General features: G+C 38.1%; 1 long non-coding RNA gene across 1 annotated transcript; it reads right to left on the reverse strand.

The window, feature by feature from the left end:
* Positions 1-5160: 5160 nt before the first annotated feature.
* On the reverse strand, positions 5161-10042 carry LOC135156454 (uncharacterized). Its single transcript, XR_010295572.1, has 3 exons — positions 9979-10042; positions 7335-7461; positions 5161-6638 (listed from the first exon to the last, which is right to left on the reverse strand). It is a non-coding gene; the product is annotated as an uncharacterized LOC135156454 (long non-coding RNA).
* Between the last annotated feature and the right edge of the window lie 10936 nt (positions 10043-20978).

Consider the following 20978-nt stretch of genomic DNA (forward strand, 5'->3'; position numbering starts at 1 on the left):
AGGGAGCCCTCGGGTGTGTGTGTGTGTGTGTGTGTATTTGAGTTTTGTCAGACGCGTATCAATCAGATATGATTATTTTTGTCTGGTACCCACCTTTAACGTCAACATCCGAAAGACGTGACCGACGCTTGAACCTCTGCATCAATTTGTAACTTCCCCACACAGCTTGGATTACAGGCGCACGCCACAACGCCCAGTTCTTTGCAGACTCTGAATGGCTCGTAAGGTGGGATCTCACCGCGCGAAGCGCGCTGCTGAAGTGAGCAACAGTAGACCTAGTCTGCAATGCGGGTCTACATTTGACTAGTCTTAGAGGGCATAAGGTTAGTGTTAGGATTGTAATTGAGTTTTTGGTTCAGAACAATGTTAATATAAGGATTAGGGTTTATTTAGTTTTGTAGGATAGCTTTTTTGTTTGTCTTAATGACTGTGCAGGTTTTCCATCGGAGCAAATGTCATGGAACCAGCTTGGAATAATAATATAGGGGTATTTATATTGCGCACATATCCACCTTGTTAGGTGCTCAAGGCGCTCCTATATTACCCGGCTAAGCTAGGCGTTCATAGCGCACACAGCTTTTTAATGAATTACTTCTTACCGGTACCCATTTACCTCACCTGGGTTGAGTGCAGCACATTGTAGATTGCCATCTTGCCAATGACATCAACAATTATATTGGTTTATATGTTCTTACCTTTATCTAGAGTGTGTTTAGTCCAAATGAATACCATTTTTATTAACACAAAATTGTTTTGTGGAAATTACTTTATTCATAGACAAGAAAAATCACATTGAAAACTTTTGATGGATTACATTCTCAAAAGGGTAGGCATATAATCATTTTTTTTTTAAAGCAGAACAAGAAATCGATGAGAAATTAAAAATCTAAGTTCAACAAGTCAAATAATGAATGACTGTATGCTAGATCGCACTGGCGTAAATCCCGGGGGGGGGGATGGGGGGATATATCCACCCACTTTTCGAGGAGTGGGGGATGGCCTGTACAAACATCCCCCCCACTTTTTACGAAAGAAATGAAAAAAAAATCACAAGAGATATTTGTTTTATTGGTGAAAATTCTTCCTGAAATACCGCTTAACAAATAAAACAATATTATTGAATTATAAAATGCAAATAAAGAGCCAGTTCACCATTTCCAAACGAAATACTTATGTCCTTATTATAACATTGAAGACAAACCCCCGTTTCTTCCAATTCATCAATGTTAGGGTCTTTGGGAAGGGATTAAGATGGAATGTCAAAAAAATATGAATGTAATCTCTATTAAAACCATTAAACCATCATGGGGTAAAAAAGATAATAATATTGGAGGGGTATTTGCCATATGGACATACAGTGGCGTAACTACGGGGGGCATGGGAGGCACATCCCCCCCATCGGCTGACCAAAAAAAAAAAAACCGGGGAAAGGGGGGAAAGAGGGAGAAAGGAAGAAAAACATAGTGAAAGAAGAAAATATTATTCATTATAATATTATATTATATTATAATTATGTTATGTTACATTACATAAGAAGCATTTTTATCATAACTTTATGATTTGCCCAGGGCCTACGTCTTCATTGTTCCTGGTGCTCGCACTGTCTGTTTAACGAGGTATATAATCCTGTTGTACTAAAACATCCCGTTTTCAAGTCAATACAAACCAAATATATTTCCTAGCACTTGAGTTATCATTGTTTTATGTAGTGACATATATGCTTCTTTTTCATGTCTCAAAAAGTGATTGCGCCATGTTAAGGTCTTCGTATATATGAAACATTTCCTGTCCGTGATTACGTTCGCATTAGTGGATTGGTGAGATATGTCTGCTCTTCATGAATTCCCAAAATCAGTCCTTAAAATGTCCCTTCTTCTGATCTGAATATCAAAAATGTTCAGCTCGCGCTTTGCGCTCGCATTACTTGGTTAATGAAATACGTATGGTCCTAGTTAATTCCTACAAAGAAACCTTAGAATGCCCCACTTCAGGTCTGAATTATCTAAATTTTCAGCTCGCGCTTCGCGCTCGCATTGTTTAGCGAGACAGGTACCTATCATAATTACACAAATTTGATCATAATGTCCCTTTTTAGGTGTGAATATAAAAAATTTCAGCTCGCGCTTCGCGCTCGCATTATTTGATCAGTGAGATACATATCCGTTTAATGACATTGTCTCTATTAGGTCAGTATAACTGGCAACTGAGCGCGCTCAATAGCGCACTCACTCAGTGATTCAAAAATTTTGCTGGTGCCCCCCCCCCCCAATGCCGTGACCCACGGTACGCCACTGTGGACATCAAAGACAATTCCTTGCATATCTAAAAACATGATTGCAAAAAAATGCCAAAATGTTTCAGTCATCCCCCCCCCCCCACCCATCAACACGGATTTACGCCAGTGCTAGATCGTCGCACATAACAGTGGAGTTTTCCTGATATTTCTTTAAGGTTTCTTAATGAAGAGTAATAAAGCTAAGCAAAGTGCATAGCAAGGTCGCGGGTTCATAACCCCTTTAGGGACTACAGTGCGTATAAAAAAAACGGGACAGTTTTGAAAAGTCTATAAAAAATTGTTTCAAAATATTATATCTATATTTTGATGTTAATAGATGCTCTGAAATCTTATCTTTGAAATGCCATTAAAAAAAAAAAAAATTTGTTCATGCTTGAGCAAACACGGGACGTTTTTGTCGGGGGTTCAAAAAGAGGCTTGCGCCAAGATGGCAGAAATTAGAAATTTGATGATTAGACTTTTGGCTTATCAGCAGACTTCCTCTTAATCTTTTCATAATCTTTGCCATACTTTTCGAATTATGCTGTCAAATTTTATTTACAAATTTATATATTTACCTGAATTATTTTGTTTTTCATTTAAACTTCTTTTACCTTTGAATTTTCCTTCAGAAGTAAGAAAAGAAGACCTTTTTTTCAACCCAAGTAACAAGATTTGCATTATTTAATGGGAGAATTTGTAATTATTCAAATCCTTTTATTACTGGTATGTGAAACAAAATTATGTTATGGTACCTATAAAAGAAATTTTCAAGGGGTTATTGAATCCTTCACCAAATTTAATTATGTGCTTGACAGGACAAACAGGAAAGGATCCATGTCTTTCAATGGCAATGGTGTATTGAGTCAATTTTAAAGGAACAAGATATGGCAGATCGGGTAAAATGTATTAAAAAGTTGAGAAGCGAGCAAGCAAAAATTTCCACTTTTTTAATAAAACATCAAATTTTGTGATTTTGACATAATATTCAGTATATGATATCATATTTCAATTTCTATGTTTTCTGTTATTTTCCTTTCCACTTTTTTTTTCTTGGGGTCATAATCTTTTTTTGGGGGGATCACCCCGAGCCCCCGCCCATCAGTATGCCACTGTACAAACGCACCATAACCTTTGTAGCACACAATGAAAGGAATTGAAAAAAAACACGCTCTCCCATACTTCTCTTTAAAAAAAAATTTTCGTGCCTAAAGAAGGAATATCCCAAGCTAAAAGAAAATATATTAAAACGGAACAACATATCTATTCATGCATATAAGAAGATTTGGAAATGAATTTTGACTGCAGAATTTGAAAATTATGGCAGAGATAATGGCAAGGTTAAGAGTAAGTCTTGGCGCAAGTCTCTTTTTTAACCCCAGACAAAAAAACATTCCGTGTTCGCTCAAGCATGAACGAAACTATATTACTTTAATGGCATTTGAAGGATAAGACTTCAGAGCACCTATTGACACCTAAATATAGAGATCATAATTTGAAACACAAATTTTATAGACTTTTCAAATCTGTCCCGTTTTTTTTTATACGCACTGTATAGCTTGCAGTTTATTTTACTCTCTGTTTCAAACTCAACCTTCTTTAGATGATATTTTCAGAACTTCCGGGAAAAACACCCATGATCCCAAATAAATAAGTGGCATAGGCCAGAATAGAGGAAAAGGAACAAATCTTACACCTTTCTTTTCTGTATGAAAACAAACAAGCTAAGTGAATTAAAAAAAAATGATTTCAAATCCTTCGATTTTCATTTTCTGTTCAATCAATTTCACTTTATCGGCGAAAGCAATCGATTTATTCAATTCCTGTTCCTCTTTTTATTGTTCCGATCCTAGGCCTATACCTCTCGTGAGGCGTCTAGGAGCTCTGTTTATGTTCCTGAAACTTTAAGCTATGTTTCCGGAGCAGAGATTTCCGAATGCTTCAGTTTGGGGATTTTTTCCAACAATTGTACAATATCAGTACACAACGAAAGTTTAGTTGACAGGTTGATAGTGTCTTTTTACAGTTAATGGAATATGATATACTCGTTGTGGTATCGGAGAAATCGAATGAGGAGAGGCGGAACACACCAACCACCCCCTCCTTGATTTTAAAGCGATGAAGATAAAGGGAAGGAAAAGAAAAAGGAAGAATATGGTTTGATTAATTTGGAAGAGAGACAGATTGGTTGTGTCTGTATAACAAATACCTTTATTACAAATATTATCAGCATCACTTGCGACATCTCACCCTCTCCCCCACCAACCCCCCTCCAAAAAAAAAAATATATATATATGAATAAAAATGAATAAATGTAGCGCAACCCTTACGTGGAATGTCATGAAGACGGGAAAAAATATTTATAAACATTTGCTAACCTTCCCCACTCCTCATTTTGGTAAGGCTGCAACGAAACAAGATTTCACTACACTCTAAAATCAGTTTACCCAATATTCTGTTTAGAGTGTATATTAAACAGATGCAAAGTTACGTGCCCTCCTTCAACCGATTTACCAAGATGGGTTTGCCCCTCTATCAGCGATGTGATGAAATAATGACATGACATTTTTTGCATTCTTTCACATTCTTTACAATCTCTCGTTGTTTTAGCAAATAAAAATTTGTTGATATTACAAGCTTCGGCATCGCTGATTTCCAATCTTGTTTTTTCCGGTAATTTTAGCAAATACGTGAGGAGCGGGAGACTGAAGGATATATAGAGATGTGTCAGGGTGTTCAACTTGACGAGATCGAAGACAGATTTGAATAGGTGAAAATAGATATAATTGAAGTAGAAAAATGAAATGAGGCCAAAACCAAAATGGATTTTTTTTTTTTTTTCCCCCATTCATTCATTATTTCTTTTCTTTCTTTCTCTTTTTTTTCTCTCTCTCTCTCTCACTCTCTTTCTTTCGTTCTTTCTTTCTATAATTTCATTCTTTCCCTCTCTATTTATCTTCTTTTTTTGTTTCTCTATTTATCTTTAATTTTTTCTCTTTTTTTTCTTCCATGTTATTTCTTAATTTCCCCATTTTTTTTAATCGTTTGTTTGTGTCTTTCTTTCATTCTTCCCGTCTGTCTCTATTTCTTTCTTCCTTTCATTCTTTCTTGCTTGCTTGCATTCACTCTCTGTGATCTGCATTTGGTAAGCATAGGCAAATTCCCAGGTTATCAAGTCTGTTATTTTGATATAAAAACTTCCTATAAAAAAAGAAAACCACCTCGACCTTTTCCTGTGAAATTCCCCATGATCTTTAAGCATCATTAGATCTTGAAGGGAAAAAAACGCAAAAAAAAAAAACGATCACACCAAGAAGAAAACAGTATAGGATAATGAAATCGAACAAAATGGAACAGAATGGTGATGACGATGATGATGGTGGTGGCGGTGCTGGTTATGGTTATGACGATGGTGATGATGATCATCATCATCATCATCATCATCATACTGATGGTGATGGCTATTAGGAAGATAATTACGATGAAAATGATTTTGATGATTATGATGACATTGATGATATTATGAATTCATAATGACAACAATAATAAAAACAATAACATCTATTAATTCAATATCACAGTATCCCCCTGCCCCTCCCCCTCTCTCTCTCCACCCCCTTTCTTTTTCCCTCTGTATACCAATCGATCCTTAAAAGTCAAGTCCACCCCAGAAAACTGTAGGTTTGAGTAAATAAAGAAAAAATCAAACAAGCACAACAATGAAAATTTCATCAGAATCGGATGTAAAATAAGAAAGTTATGACATTTCAAAGTTCGCTTATTTTTCAAAAAATAGTTATATGCACATCTCAGTGATATGCAAATGAGAGAGTCGATGATCTTTTGTTTTGTATTGTTTGAATTATACAATATTTCATTTTTTACAGATTTGACAATAGTGACCAACTAGACTGAAACACAAAATGTTAAACTTTATCAATTCCACATGTTCAGGGAGGACTTTATTTCACATGACAATAAGGAGAAAATTAAATATCTTATATTTCGTATTATAAAATACAAAAGAAATAGTGAGTGAGTGATGTCATCAGTCCCCTCATTTGTATAAAGACCAGGATGTGCATACAACTGTTTTATAAATTTAAGCGAAACTTTAAAGTGTCATAATTTTACATCCGATTTCAATGAAATTTTCAGTGCTTTGCTTGTTGGATTTTTCTATTTTTATTCAAATAAACTTTTTGTTGGGGTACGGTGGACTTGTCCTTTAAATCCATTCTTACCAATGACCGTAAAGCTGACGGTACAAGTTGCTTGATTCCCGGCACTGTCCCTGGCTGTATATCGTATCGAATGAGAACCAGCTGTGAAGGTAGATCCAGGACCAGAGCCAGATGTTAGTCTACAGAAAGACAACATTTATTTGTTTCGTGAACTTCAAGAAAACTTGGGGAATAAACAAAAACAAAATCACCTAGTTTATAAATATTGTGATGACAACACATCCATGGCAATGAACAGAGGTGTGATGAGCCAAACATTTCTAAGGGGCCCAGACATCAATTTAATTTTTCAGTGGCATATGGGGGTAAAACTTATTTTTAAAACCCCCAAATTTGATATTTTTTTAAATAAAAAATCTCATTTTGTGATAGATTTTGACATATTCAGAAATTAATTCAATATTTCACCCTTTTTACTTTATTCATTTTCCTTCTTTTCCCCTTGATCGTGTTGTTTTGGTTTGTTTTCCTTTTTTTTGTTGTTGCGAGAGGATCCATGTCCACTAAGAGCCCCCATCTGTGCGGCAGTGGCGTTCTTCTTTTTAACACTGTACCAAAATCCTGATTGACTTGTTTATTGATTTTTATTTCAAAAGGTTACAAATTATAAAACAAAAGATCTAATAGATCGAATTGAAAAATGTTTTCTGACAACATTTTTTATAAATTATTGTAATTAATGTCCATTTAAATTATACACATATTCATTATGTTCATACTAAAACTCTTATACCCCCGATTGGGGATCGATAGAATTTGATCATTTTCTTTTTAATTCAAAGTAAATATTTTTGGAAAACGGTGCCTATACTTACGATACAGAGGCATAACCTCTATTATCAGTCGCCGTAGGCGTTCTCCACGAGACGGTCGTCGATGTCGTTGTGGTATACTGATTGCCGAGACCATTCGGACAATAGGTGAATGTCGGAGCTGTTCGATCTGTTAACAAATTAGCAAAAGCGATTTTGTGTCTCGCCACTTATGAAAATAACCAGAAATATCGTGATTTGCGAGGGCACGCAACAGAATTGTATCGAAACTTCATTGTGAAATGACTGGGATGGAATATCACTTGTCATAAGAGTCTTGCATGGAAACTTTAACCTTGACCTGAAAATAACCTTTGACCTTACCATGTGACCTCCGACTGCAGCATAATATGCAGGCCCCCCAAGTCCATCTACCATCCAAGTTTGGTTGAAAGTGACATACGGTTGCGGAGTTAGGTGTCATAAGAGAGTCTTGCATGTCAACGTTAACGTTGACCTGAAAATGACCTTTGACCTTACCATGTGACCTCCGACTGCAGCATAACATGCAGGTCTCCCAAGTCCATCTACCATCCAAGTTTGGTTGAAAAGTGACTTACGGTTGCGGAGTTAGGTGCCATAAGAGAGTCTTGCATGTCAACTTTAACGTTGACCTGAAAATGACCTTTGAGCTTACCATGTGACCTCCGACTGCAGCATAACATGCAGGTCCCCCAAGTCCATTTACCATCCAAGTTTGGTTGAAAAGTGACTTTCGGTTGTGGAGTTAGGTGTCATGAGAGAGTCTTGCATGTAAACTTTAACGTTGACCTGAATATGACCTTTGACCTTACCATGTGACCTCCAACTGCAGCATAACATGCAGGTCTCCCAAGTCCATCTACCATCCAAGTTTGGTTGAAAAGTGACTTACGGTTGTGGAGTTATGTGTCATTAGGTTTGTGACGGACGGACGACATTTGGATCCCTAATTCTCGCCTTCACCTCTGGTGGGCGAGACAAAAAGTAGTGGAAATGGCGGTTAAATCATGCTCAAAGTGGGAATACTCTGTACGCATAAAAAGATGTGCCCGTTGTTATGGTGTGTGGGGGGGGGGGGTGAGGGAGTGTGTGTATGAATGAGAAATTTTGTGGAAACTGGCGAATTTATTGGGGGGTTTATTGTTCGAAAGGAATGCAATATTAATTCAGTGATATCGGCTCAGAATAATTAACGTTGACAAGTTTGGCGTAAAATGACACAACGCTTGCGTAATTCATGGGGGATAATGGAATTATTATTGTCTTTACGTTATTCTCTGGTAATTAGGGCATTTTAACAATCACTTCGCAAACGCTTTCTATAATGCAGAGAATCTTTTGTCAAATGCCCTCCATAACAAAGCGGTCTTTGTCGAAAATCGGCGAATCAAAACAGCCGTGTCGTCCTGGGGCCCGTTGCAGAAAGAGTTGCAATCAATCGCAACTCTAAAAATCATGCGCAACTTGATTTTCAACCAATCAACAGCGCGCATTTGGGACTTGCGTTTGATTTGTTGGCTTGCGTTTAAACGCAACTCTTTCTGCAACGGGCCCCTGGACTCTGGAGGACATATTTGCAATTGTGCTTTCCCGGTCAACCAACTTTCGACAATGACCTCTAATCTGTCCATTGTGATTGGACGGGCATTATCAATAGATTCTGAATGTTGGAGAAAGCGTCTGCGAAGTGGATACTAAAATACGCTATTGAACGAAAAATGAACTACGCCGTCATCAAGATCGAGACTTGGTTTTTTTTTTTGGGGGGGGGGGTGTTACATTTCAGCCATTTCTAGATTTGCACTGGCACAAATTAAGTAAGGCAAATAGAGTTGCAATCGTTCTGGCACTTTGAGAATAGAAGTGCATTGACATGGACCATAAAAAAATTACCCGGAACAAGTAATTTACTTTGATTTCGCCAAGGAGTTACCAGCACTCACAACACCCTAAAAAGTATTTTGTCATGCTTTCCCTATCTTAAATGACACGTGAAATAGTTAATTTCATGCATGCATGGCAGGCTTGAAATGAAATTAGATACATTTTCACTGGATATGTTTACATCACCGGATCATGAATAATACTTTTTGTACGTGCGTTTATAAACGAGCATGTTGTACAATGGCAGTGGGGGCGCCCCCTCCCCCCCCCCCCCGCGCTTGCGGCCGTATAAAGCCCCCATCACACTTATTCGGAATCAGCAGGAATCAAGCAGAAGCTGGAACGAAGAAAAATATTTTTAAAATCTCGACATTTTTGGGAGGAACTTACGAATTCACCAAACTGGAGTTGAAATTCAGTAAATTGACCAGGGGGTGAATCATCATACACTAGTCAAAATGAACCACAATGGAGTCAGATGGATAATTCGTGCTACATTCTTGGATATTCTAGCGCATTCTTAATATTCTGACTGCATTCTGAGTGCATTCGAAATATTTTTGTCATTTCTTTCCGCCGTCCCGAAGGTTTTGGCCATGTCAAAACATTCGAGGGGTATTTTTGAACGGTGTTCGAAGTAGATTTAAATGACCTACTGGTGGTCGAACAGTATACTTTCATTCCGGCCAATTCTGCTTGATTCAGAATAAGTGTGTTGGGGGCTTAAACGACGGTTGCCACCCATTTCAATAGAAGAAAATATAGAAAACTACATACTTACCAGGAGGTGGTGGAGGAGGGGGTGGCGGAGGAGCACGTCGTCTTCTTCTTCTCCTCCAGGCATCTGAAGAAAAAAAGAAAGAAAGTGAAAAGGAAAGAAAGAAAGTGAAAAAGAAAGAAAGAAAGATAAAGAAAATAGAAAGTAACATAAGAAAGGAACAAAAGGGAAGAAAGAAACAAACACAAAAATAAAGGAATGGAGAAATGAAGGAAGAAAGAAAGAAAGAAAGAAAAAGAAAACGTGTTTATTGTATCTGAAAAAGAGGAGTTATATTTAACGTAACGCAGTGTAACGCTATATTTAACGTAACATCGTCCAGTTTCAATATAGAGCTGCACTTACAGGTGTTGAACTATTCACTGTGATCATGTTCGAGAGTAATGACCTATACGTACATGCGCAGTAAAGCACTTTTGGTGTTAATTTGGCACCGCATCTGATTTGATTGATTTGATTTCTGAATTCAAGATAAATATGCAACATGTCATACACAAAGGCGATACATTTAAGTTTTACAAAACGATAATACAATAGTCATATTATAAGCAATGAAAAATAAGTATTAACAAGATGCATAATTCACTTGAAAGAAAATATCATAGTTTAAAAGAATGCAGGAGACCACCATTGTAGGCGATTGAGCTTGCCTTTTTTGATGGCAATGACACCAGTGTTAACTCTGTTGATTTGACATTGTATATGTATAGACAATGGCCTGGGCCCGTTTCATAAAGATCAGTGACAACTGTAATTTTGCCATAATGACAACCAACATGGTAACAAGGCGCAACGACCAAATAAAAATCAAGGTTACCATGGTAACTGCTCATGCTGCCATAATGGCTAAGTTACAATAGATGTATATGAAACGGGTCCCTGGTGCTTCTATTGAATAGCACACTGTGGTGTATAGGCCCTATGCAATGACAATATTTTATATCTTTAAGCCTTTCAAGTGTGCATAGCTTAACGGTTTTTCTATTAGTTGTTCCTTTAAATCAAGAATTCAACATTCATAAATAACCCCCTAAAAAGTATTGATTTTGAAGCGATACCCATGGGCGTCGCTTTGAAACTGAAATTGACACCAGCTTTTGGGTGTATAGTTTAAAACACCAGACTTTCTACCTTGTAGCAAGGGGTATAGCACACCTCCCCATTTATTTGATTTGATTTGATTTGATTTGAATTTATTTTTCCACTTTCGTTTACAATAACAAATCATATATGACAATAATACATATCAATCAAGAAATAGTTACACAAAATCGAAAAATTAACAATAATTTGTCAAAAAAGATAACAAAAGTGGGGGAACCTAAATTAAAAGCAAAGCTTGTATTGCTTAGGACCCAGTGAAATAACATTTTTTATTTATACAACATTAACAAAAAAATAAAAATAAAAACAAATTTGTTGGTTGGAAAATACTTGATTTTGTAAGAAAAGAAAGAAAAAAAAATAATGATAACGGTGACAATATTTATAATAGCAATTATTATGCTATAGTAACTATAATCCTGCGAAGACGGACATGTAAAATAGAATATGGGACAGACAAAATTACAAAACATAAACATATAACAAGAACAAAAAATTATAGCACAAAACTTAAACGAAAATTAAATATTTCATACCCTGAAGAATTACTGTCGAAACTAAATTGTCATAGCATCAGATAAAACATTTTAAAATTTAAATATTTAAATAAGGTAACACTGCGCGTATGGAATAAATAATAAAAGAAAGCAAGAGTGATAATGCAAAAACATTCAGATGATTTATTACATGGTGCACAAAGGGAAAGAAAAGAGAGCTGGCTGGGGGAGAAATGGTGAAGGGAAATCTTTAGAAACGTTTTTCAAGCAAATGCTTTTTTGAACAATAATTTCATCAATGAGAGGTTTTCTGTCTTTCAAATTTGACTTCTGTAACCGAATTTTATAATGAAAGGAACTTTGAACTTATAGTTTCGACCGGCCTTCAGCGTAGGGGAAATAAAAATGCTAACGAATGCACAAAGGCACAAATAACACGAAGCCGTGGCAGTATAAACTGTACGGACAAAACCTGATATCATAAGTATCTTACCAAAATCATCCCCTGCTCTAACGCTTCAGACGACCTTATATAGGGAACATGCGAAGTGCTCTAAATACGTTATTTTTAAAAGGGTATTTTTCTTGGTATACCCTACCCCCCCCCCCCCATGATGCGGTACGTACGCTACTGGTCGACTTCCCGTCTTGCATTATAACTTTCTATTCCTTGAACATATTCAAGTTTTGAAGAGTGACTCTCTTCATAGTCTAAACATTCAGCCCGTTAAAGCACGTTTCAGCAAAGTAGAAGGGCGTTTCATGATCGAAGCACCGAGTACAATGACAGCTCTGACCTCTGACAATTACTTTATTAACATTCAGTGATCAATGCTTCTCAGCGTTTCAAAGTGCTGATAACTTCATTCAAATGGCACGGATGAATAATATTTGTGAACAATAGTCACAGAAATATCCATGTTGCAAAACAAAACAAATTGGCATCAGTCCAATCGTTTCCCCATGACCCCCTAGCCTCATTTGCAACATTGAATTTGGTTGTTTAGCGTGGGTATGGCGAAGGAATTATTTTAAAACATGGAAGAACATTTACTTTATAGGGCAATATTCAGGGGATTATCAGCGTTTCTTTTGTGTAATTTCATCTACTATATCATCAGCAGTCGACGCCATGTTCGCCACCCACCAGGACCAATCGTGTTACCTTTTCTTGGGAGTGTATTTGCTCTTAATTTCACGAAGAAGCGACAATATGAGTTCCACATAATTTATACATTACATATTTTCGGGAATGTACCTTAATTGCATGGCTACATTTTATCTGTACAATATTGTTATGTCGCGAAATTTGGTAATTGACGCAAACTTCCGGCGCAAACCCGACGCATGTATATCAAGGACCTATAAGATTATATGCTTTTACAGCAAGGAGCGTAAATAGTTGGTATGCCCTGCCACATTAGAAGTCGTTAACTCCTACCCTAACAGACTCCTACCCTGACACATGCGCCGGGTTTGAAGCCCACTCCGATCGAAGCCGGCTTTAATTTTTGGAGCCGCCTTCACGCCCGCAATTTGAAGCCGCATCGAGATCAATATATACCCCCTGTTGCACATGGTCCGAGGCTACACTTAAGCCGGCTTCACGTCGCCTATTCACGCGACACGACTAACCTGACTTTTCATGTAATCATTTTTATTGTTATTGCTAGCTATAACAGTTGTTCGCTATTTCTAGTTCAGTGGTCAAGCGGGCCTGAGACCGCTTGGGAATGTTACGCATACCAATTGCAGGACTGAAGCTGGCGTGAAGCATGCTTCAAACTAAATAGGTGTCCAATAATGGTGGACTCAGTCCAAGCAAGTGTAAATTAGGCGTTTGAAAAATAAGGGGTGTTACAATTAGTCGAGCAGCCTCCGACGCCGGCCTCAGTCCACTTTCGACGAAGGCCCCGGCGTAGGCCTATGCGTGTGTATCACCGCCCTTTAGCACCCCCGCTTCCCAGGTCCATGGGTACAACTTATTTGTACTTCTCTTGAAGGTACAAATAAGAACCTTTGGGGTGCAATTCTGCACCTTATATGTGCAACTTTGCACCAGAGAGGTGGAAAGTTGCACCTTTCCCAAAAGGTTCAAAGTTGCACCTTAAAGGTGCTCACAGTGTGACATCGTACACAATTGAATCTATGTTTCTTAGTGTGTATCTAATATCATCCATCATGTGTTATTTGTCTAAATTTGTACATTTTTCATATCAGATGCTATTTGTAAATTTCCTATGTTTTTAAGGTATAATTTGTCTAACTTCATATTTTTCATGTGCTATTTGTCCAATTTGGTATTTGTTCATACACTATTTGTCTAATTTGTTTGTTCAAAGTTGTTTTTTATATTTATTTCCATATAAAAATAATAGGATATATACATGTTCAAATTTAACAATTCGTATACATCATATAAAATATGGAAGATGGCCCATTTCAGCGGTAAGTTAACAAAATACCACTGTTCTTCCATGGGGTCCTTTTCATATTTTCATATATTATTTGTCTACAATTTTTTTTCTCCATGAATTGTTTAATTAAATTTCCTCAGGTGATTAACGACAGGACCAAAAAGTATGGTTCTGTGTTTTCCTTCAAACTTTTGAACACCCGGGTCTACATCGTAAGTGATTTCCGCATGGCACGGGATATCCTAGCAAGCACCCACGTGACCGCAAAGTTGACATTTCGAGTGCTAAAGACTCTTCATGGAACGCACAACGCTGGTAAACCTGAAGCCCTGAAACAACTACACTGAAAAAATTGCCGCTGTAACCAGTCCGGTATCTGTATATAAGAAAACACAAGAGAGGAGTTGAAACAACACCACTTCAGCTTTAGGCTAACACAAGATATGCATTGAAACGACACTTATCAATCTGTCAGTGTTCAACCAATATCGGTTGGAAAGTTAACCGGTGTTGTTCCAACACTTCCCTGGTGTTTTCCGATGTAGATACCGTGCTGGCGCTTAATTAACACCAGTGTTTTTGCAGTATAGTCGAAATTCTGGCCTGTTTATATTTGAAATTTACCAAACTTCTTCGTCAAACCATCAACAAGCAATATTGTTCTCCTTTAAAGTATATATCAAAAGATCTTATCGTTAGGATGAACTTTCCTTTTAATGTCATCATTCATTCCGTGCACAAGGGCATTTCTCAACCAAGTGATTGATGATGATGTGGTGATGCAGAGGAATAATAATGATGATAATGATGATGATGATAAGAAGAAGAAAAAACAGAAGATGAAGAAGAAAAAGAAGATGATGAAAAAGAAGAAGAAGAAGAGAGGAAGGAGGAGAAGAAGATATTGTTTTACTTAGGGCCATGTACATAAAACAAAACACACTATAAGCACAAAGGGGAAAATGCATAAGATCATTTCCAGGAGTTCATTTTTTTTTTTTTTTTGGGGGGGGCGTCCATATGTTTTATTTGTTAACGTGCAGAAATTATTCGTAAACTATATATAACTACCAACACTTTTTAAAACTCTCATTCCTTGAATAGGCATAGCGTTCGGTAGCGGAGAAGTATGGCAGGAACAGCGTCGTTTATTTGTATCTTTCCTCAAGAATGCTACTTTAGGCGGGGTCAGGTATGATTTTCTTTTCTTTCTTAAAGGTCAGGTCCACCCCGCCCCTCAAAAAAGTAGTTTGAGATAAATTTACAGAAGGGAAAATCAAACTAGCATAATAGTCCCATTTCACATATAGCTAAGGTGATATTGGTACGTGCCGACAGTGACACTGTGTCTTAAACTGTTTATTAGTTCCACAAACTCAACGCTTTAAACTGACAAAAAATTGTAAAATGAAAAATAAGAAAGTTATGAAAATACGTTTCACTTATTTTCACAAAACTGTGATATGCACATAATTATGCCCTAATGTCCGTTTGACACGCTCTACTGCAGGTGTCCTACAAAGTCATGGTCCCTAAGTCGAACACCTCTCTTCATCAATCAACGTATATACCAAGGACGGCTCGGCGATTGAGTTCACTTCCTGCCAACACATTCCCTTTAGCTCTCAACATGGACAGATATAAGAATAGTATTGATTCATATTTAATAAGCATGGTGTAAAACTTTGTACTAGTGATTTAATTATGGTTTAATATGTGGCAGTTATGGGGCACTTTTCATCATTTTATGATGGCAACATCAGGCCCAAAGAGAGCATTTAAAAAAAATTGACAGTTTGTGAATTGGGAAGTCGATTTAACGCACCCACTGTGTGTGTGTTATTTTTCACCATTTGATATATGAAAAGATTGCATCATAGGCTCCATTCATATTGAACCTATAGTTTTATAGTTTGATTCTTTATAAAAACACAATGAATCTATGAATCAGTTAAGACCGTCAATGTCACCAGAGGTGTAGAAATTGGAAATTAAATATAATAAATACAAAAAAGGGATAGTGATTGGATGACATCATCGGTTCACTCGCCTGTATTCTGATTTCAGGCCAGAATCCATAACCTTCTCCATTGCTTTGTCATGTTCCTTTCCTCTTTCAATGAAGCTGTCAAATGTGGAGGGCTATGCAGGGACAGCGGAATGGTTTTGAAAGTAGGCGAGGACCATGACCATGTCAAAATTAACACAAAATGGCCATTGATTACCCAATACCAAATGTATTTTTTCGTGATTGTAACGGTATTCATCTCTACCACTAAAACCTCCCAAATATGACGATGTCTGTAAATAGTTTTACTGACCTTGTTTTCACTTCCTGTCAATGCTGTCAACCTGCTTTAATCGCATTGATCTCATGAATTATTTCCTTCACATATCTGGTTGAATCATGGAGGAATTGATCCGATAATTTCCCAGCTGGGTGTTTCGCTGCAGCTCTAAGATTACGCGCATCTACTCACGACTGGTGAATCTTTCTTGTACGAAATAAAAATTAATTACTTGTATTTCAATGTGCTACAGGTGAAATCCGATCTTTTACGATTAAAACTGTTAGTGTTAGCAAGCCTTTGAATGCAGGGTTTGCTATTTGTCAAGATTTAATAAGAATCATAGAAAGTTTAACCTTACTGTGTTAAAACAAAGCAAATTCGGTCTTATTTAGCAAAAGAGCGTGTCATCGTGCGTCATAAAGCCAATCGTAACTTACGAACAGCTTTATGAAATGCCCCGCCCCCTGTTTTCTTTATCTTCATAGGTTTGAAAAACTCGTTGAGGAGCAAGCACAACGCGTTCTTTTTTAAATGGAGAAGGCGGACAAGAAGAGCTTTGATCCCAGATACATGATCCATGCTGCGCTAAACAACGTGGTCTTAAGGATCATGATTGGCGTGAATTATGATTATGGGGATCCTGAATTCATCCTATTCATGAAACTCTCATCACGCCTCTTAAATTTGTTAGGTCCGGGAGGATTGCTAGCAGTGCTCCCGGTACTCGCAGCTGGCCCTTCTATTAAAACGGGACGAGATTTGACAGAAACATGGAAAGACATCCTGATCTTCCTCAAGAAACGGATTGCAGAGCACAGAATAAATTTCGATCCGAATCAGGAGACTACTGATTTTATACACCTGCATCTTCAAGAAATGGCAAGAAGAAATTCGAAGGTATATAGGATATTTTTGCTTCAATGAAAATTGGAATGGTGAAATATGATTTCTTTACCTTTTAAATTGTTTCTATAAAACAAACCCACCTGTCCATAGCTGTTATCCCTGAAGCGAGAAATGCATTTTGCTTAACATATTTCGAAAAGCAAGATGTACGCCGAAGGCCCTAGCCCCACTTTCTGATTGTTCACAGGATTGACCGAAAATAGACGAAGAATGGTAAGATTGTTTAATAATGGTACTTATGGCAGGCCTTATTTGTCAATGCTTTGGACTTTTTTTGTGTGTGTTCTGAATTGAAAAAAAATATCATCTAGGAGTGTTCAAAATTATATTGTAAACCTATTTTAAAGGGATAGCATCATGCCGAATACAGATTGTAATGAGCCTGTTCAACTTGCTTTTACTATCCAGAATGATCAGCAATCTTTCAATGACACCAACATGCTGGCGAACACCTTTGATGGGGTTGTAGGTGGAACAGACCCAACAATCCTAAATATGGATCTTGCATACATTTGCTTGTTATCCTGAGGCCCAACGCCGAGTTCGTCGAGAAATATCCGAGGTTATCGGCAAGGACAACTTTCCAATATTCTCTGATCGACTACGAATGCCTTTGACAATGTCAACGATCACAGAATGTCGCCGTTTCCGACCAGTGGTTGATATTCTTATTCCCCACGTGGCCACAAATGATTGCAAGATTGGCGAGTATGACGTCACAAAGGGAAGTGTGGTTACGGTCAATTTATTTCACTTTTCAAAAAGTCCTGATCTTTGGGACAAGCCTGAGAAATTCCAGCCAGACCGATTCCTGACAGAAACCAGGGAGTTTGATAAGAAGAAAGAGACCCACTTCTTTGGAATAGGTAGGTGGAACAGTACTAGATGACCGTAAATATTCCATTAGAACATACAGACGTTCATTTCTTTTACAATACCATAAGTAGTTCTCGTATATAAAACATGATTGCAAGATATTGAGCAATACGTCTAGGTTTGTTAGCGTGTTTTCCAACCTGAATAACCTGAATGCGGTTGTTTATTAACAATTTTTGAATGCCATAGACCCTGGGCCTACTTTATCAATAGTTAATAAGAAAGAATTGGCCAGATCATGATACTGTCAAGAAAAGAGCCCAGTTGCGTAATTAACACCAGCCACTTCAAGGAGTCCCCTGCAACCATAGTGCAAGCGGCATTGTTTACTTTCATCGTACTATTGACATGTACATACTTTTTATTAAGAGTTCTTGCTACAAATGTAATTTTTTTCTACAAAAGGGACCCTTGGTGTGGAGATCTCATGATATTCTTTCAGTAACGTATTCAACAAAACTGACTCCAAAACGACGAATGATATGTCATGGGAAGTAACATAAAAGCTGTGTATCGTGGATCGGTTTGCCGAGTGGCCTATAAGGCGCCAAAATAAACGTTTGCAAGTCTAGGGTTCGACTCCCGGCGAAGGCACCTATCATGCCTATGCCCACGAGCAAGACATTTAATCGACAGTGCTCTTTTATCCTGCATTCAAATAAATGGAAATGCTTGGTAACAATGTGTGACTTAAAAAAAGAAGAAGCTTTTCGTTGTTTAGAGTCGAATATGCCTGCGTGAATGTATACCATATAAGGTAACGAAACACCCTGGATAAAATCTCTTACAAACTGAGTTTATCTCCTTTAAGCGCGATAGAATGCTGACCATGAACTTCTTTACATATTGCGTTCTCTTTTATGTGGGTCGGAGAGTTTGCCTGGGAGAACAACTGTTGCGGATGAACATCTTTATTCTCATCACTCACATCCTGCAGAGATTTGCCATCAGTCTTCCAGGAGGTGCCCCGATGGCCCTACCTGCTCTCCACGGTTTAACTACCACTCCGGATCCTTTCCATATTCATGCTGTAAAGATTGATGACGACTAGATCGAAGGACGGAGGGGGCCGTCACCTGACACCTGGGGGCGTTTCATGACAGGACTTGTCGGACGTTTTATCCTGGCTAGTCCTGTTCTATTGTACAGTTACCACATTAAATTGTCTCTCAGCCAGTCAAAATCCAGGAAAGTTGGCAGATCTGACAACTTGTCGGACAAAAATGTTGAAACGCTTCCCAGTTGTCACCATTCTACCTAAGATGCAATGTTTCTGAAAAAAAATCAGTAGACAGGTCCATAATCGCAGTATATATTACGATTTTACGGGGGAGTTTAGCCTCTGCGTCGTTCATAAATGACATACAATACGTTAATAAGTTGGTTGAATCGTCTTCTATCAGCTACAAGGCCCCACCATCGCCCCAAGGAAATATAAGTTTCTGTTCTTAACTCGTTGTACTCCACACAGTCGAGCTTATTGTAGCACATTAATTGCTCATTTGCATATTAATCAGTCACACTGTCGTGGTAAAACAACAGTCAAACGGATGAAATGCCACCATAAGCTCCCAAATAGCTGATATCGCCCTCTCCTGGGGTATTTTATCAACGGAGCTGTATAATTCTGGGCTCCGTAACACAAAGGTTTGCAATCAATCGCTAACTACCAGTGACCAATCAAGATGATCGTTGCATGCGCACTGTGTATAAAATACTGACCGGGAACCAATCAGTGCGGTTCTTTCATTTTTGCAATTCATCGTAACTTTTGTGTAACGGAGCCCTGGTACTAATGTAATAAAATGGACGACTGTCAACAATCATTTTTTTCCAGGACAACAGTCGTCTTGGATGCATGCCTCTTAAATCTGGGGTACCTCAAGGATTAGTGATCGGCCCACCTTATTTTTCCTTTACTCTATATCTATGACATCCAGTCCAAGATGCATCACTTTACCGATAACTGGTGTGATGTATGTAGATATCAACATAAAATATGTTGTTTCATATTACATGACGACCTCCAAACCTTTACGGATCGGTCATGTTTTCTGTGGCACTTATGACGAAGAAGCTTCCCCCGTGATAGGAAGTGAGCCCCTTTACAGCACAGCTACGCATTTTCAAAGGAGCCAATATCGAAGGTCGATGCAAGTACCTCGGATATTTACCACATCAAAAGATCTCGGATAGAATACGAACTGTCAACTTGTTGTCAGCATGGCCAGCAACAATCTTCAGTTGCTGGGGAGAACTCATTCACCTCAGTCATGGGCGTCAATCGGTGGGGGACGGGGGGGACGTGTCCCCCCCATGATTTTTTCAGGGGGGGGGGACACAATATCAAATGTCCCCCCATGTTTTTGTCATAAAAGAAGTGTGACCATCTGGGGGGGGGGGAATATGTGCATACCTTCTCGAGGAAATGAGAGTTGATTCCCCTTAAAAAATATAAAGAAAAAAAACAACTGCCATGTAACTTTTCGATGCAATTAACGGTGGGTAAATTCGCATTCAAAAGCAGCGCAGCTAGCCGTCTATGAGCCGTTCCTGTACGTACGACGCCGGGGTACACGCGAGCACCCACATGGAGACCCGCACGTGCGTGGTGGGTTTTTTTCATGTGGGTATGCACGGCATGACAGCATAGGCGGATCCAGGGGGGCCGCCCCCCCCCCCCCTATTGGAGGAGCAAAAAAAAGAAAACAAAGGGAAAGAAAGAAAAAAAGAGAAGAAGAAGGGAAAAGAGAGGAGACAAAAAAGGGAAACATAAAAGGAGGAAGACGAGTGAATAAGATAAGGGGAAGACTTGGAAAGTAATAATAAAAAATCTTTCATGCCGGGATATAAAAATTTTGCTCGCGCTTCGCGCTCGCATCGCCTTTTAGGTGATTTACATATCTTGCTCA

This window comes from Lytechinus pictus, chromosome 13, assembly GCF_037042905.1.
Source record: "Lytechinus pictus isolate F3 Inbred chromosome 13, Lp3.0, whole genome shotgun sequence".
Taxonomy (NCBI): Eukaryota; Metazoa; Echinodermata; class Echinoidea; order Temnopleuroida; family Toxopneustidae; genus Lytechinus; species Lytechinus pictus.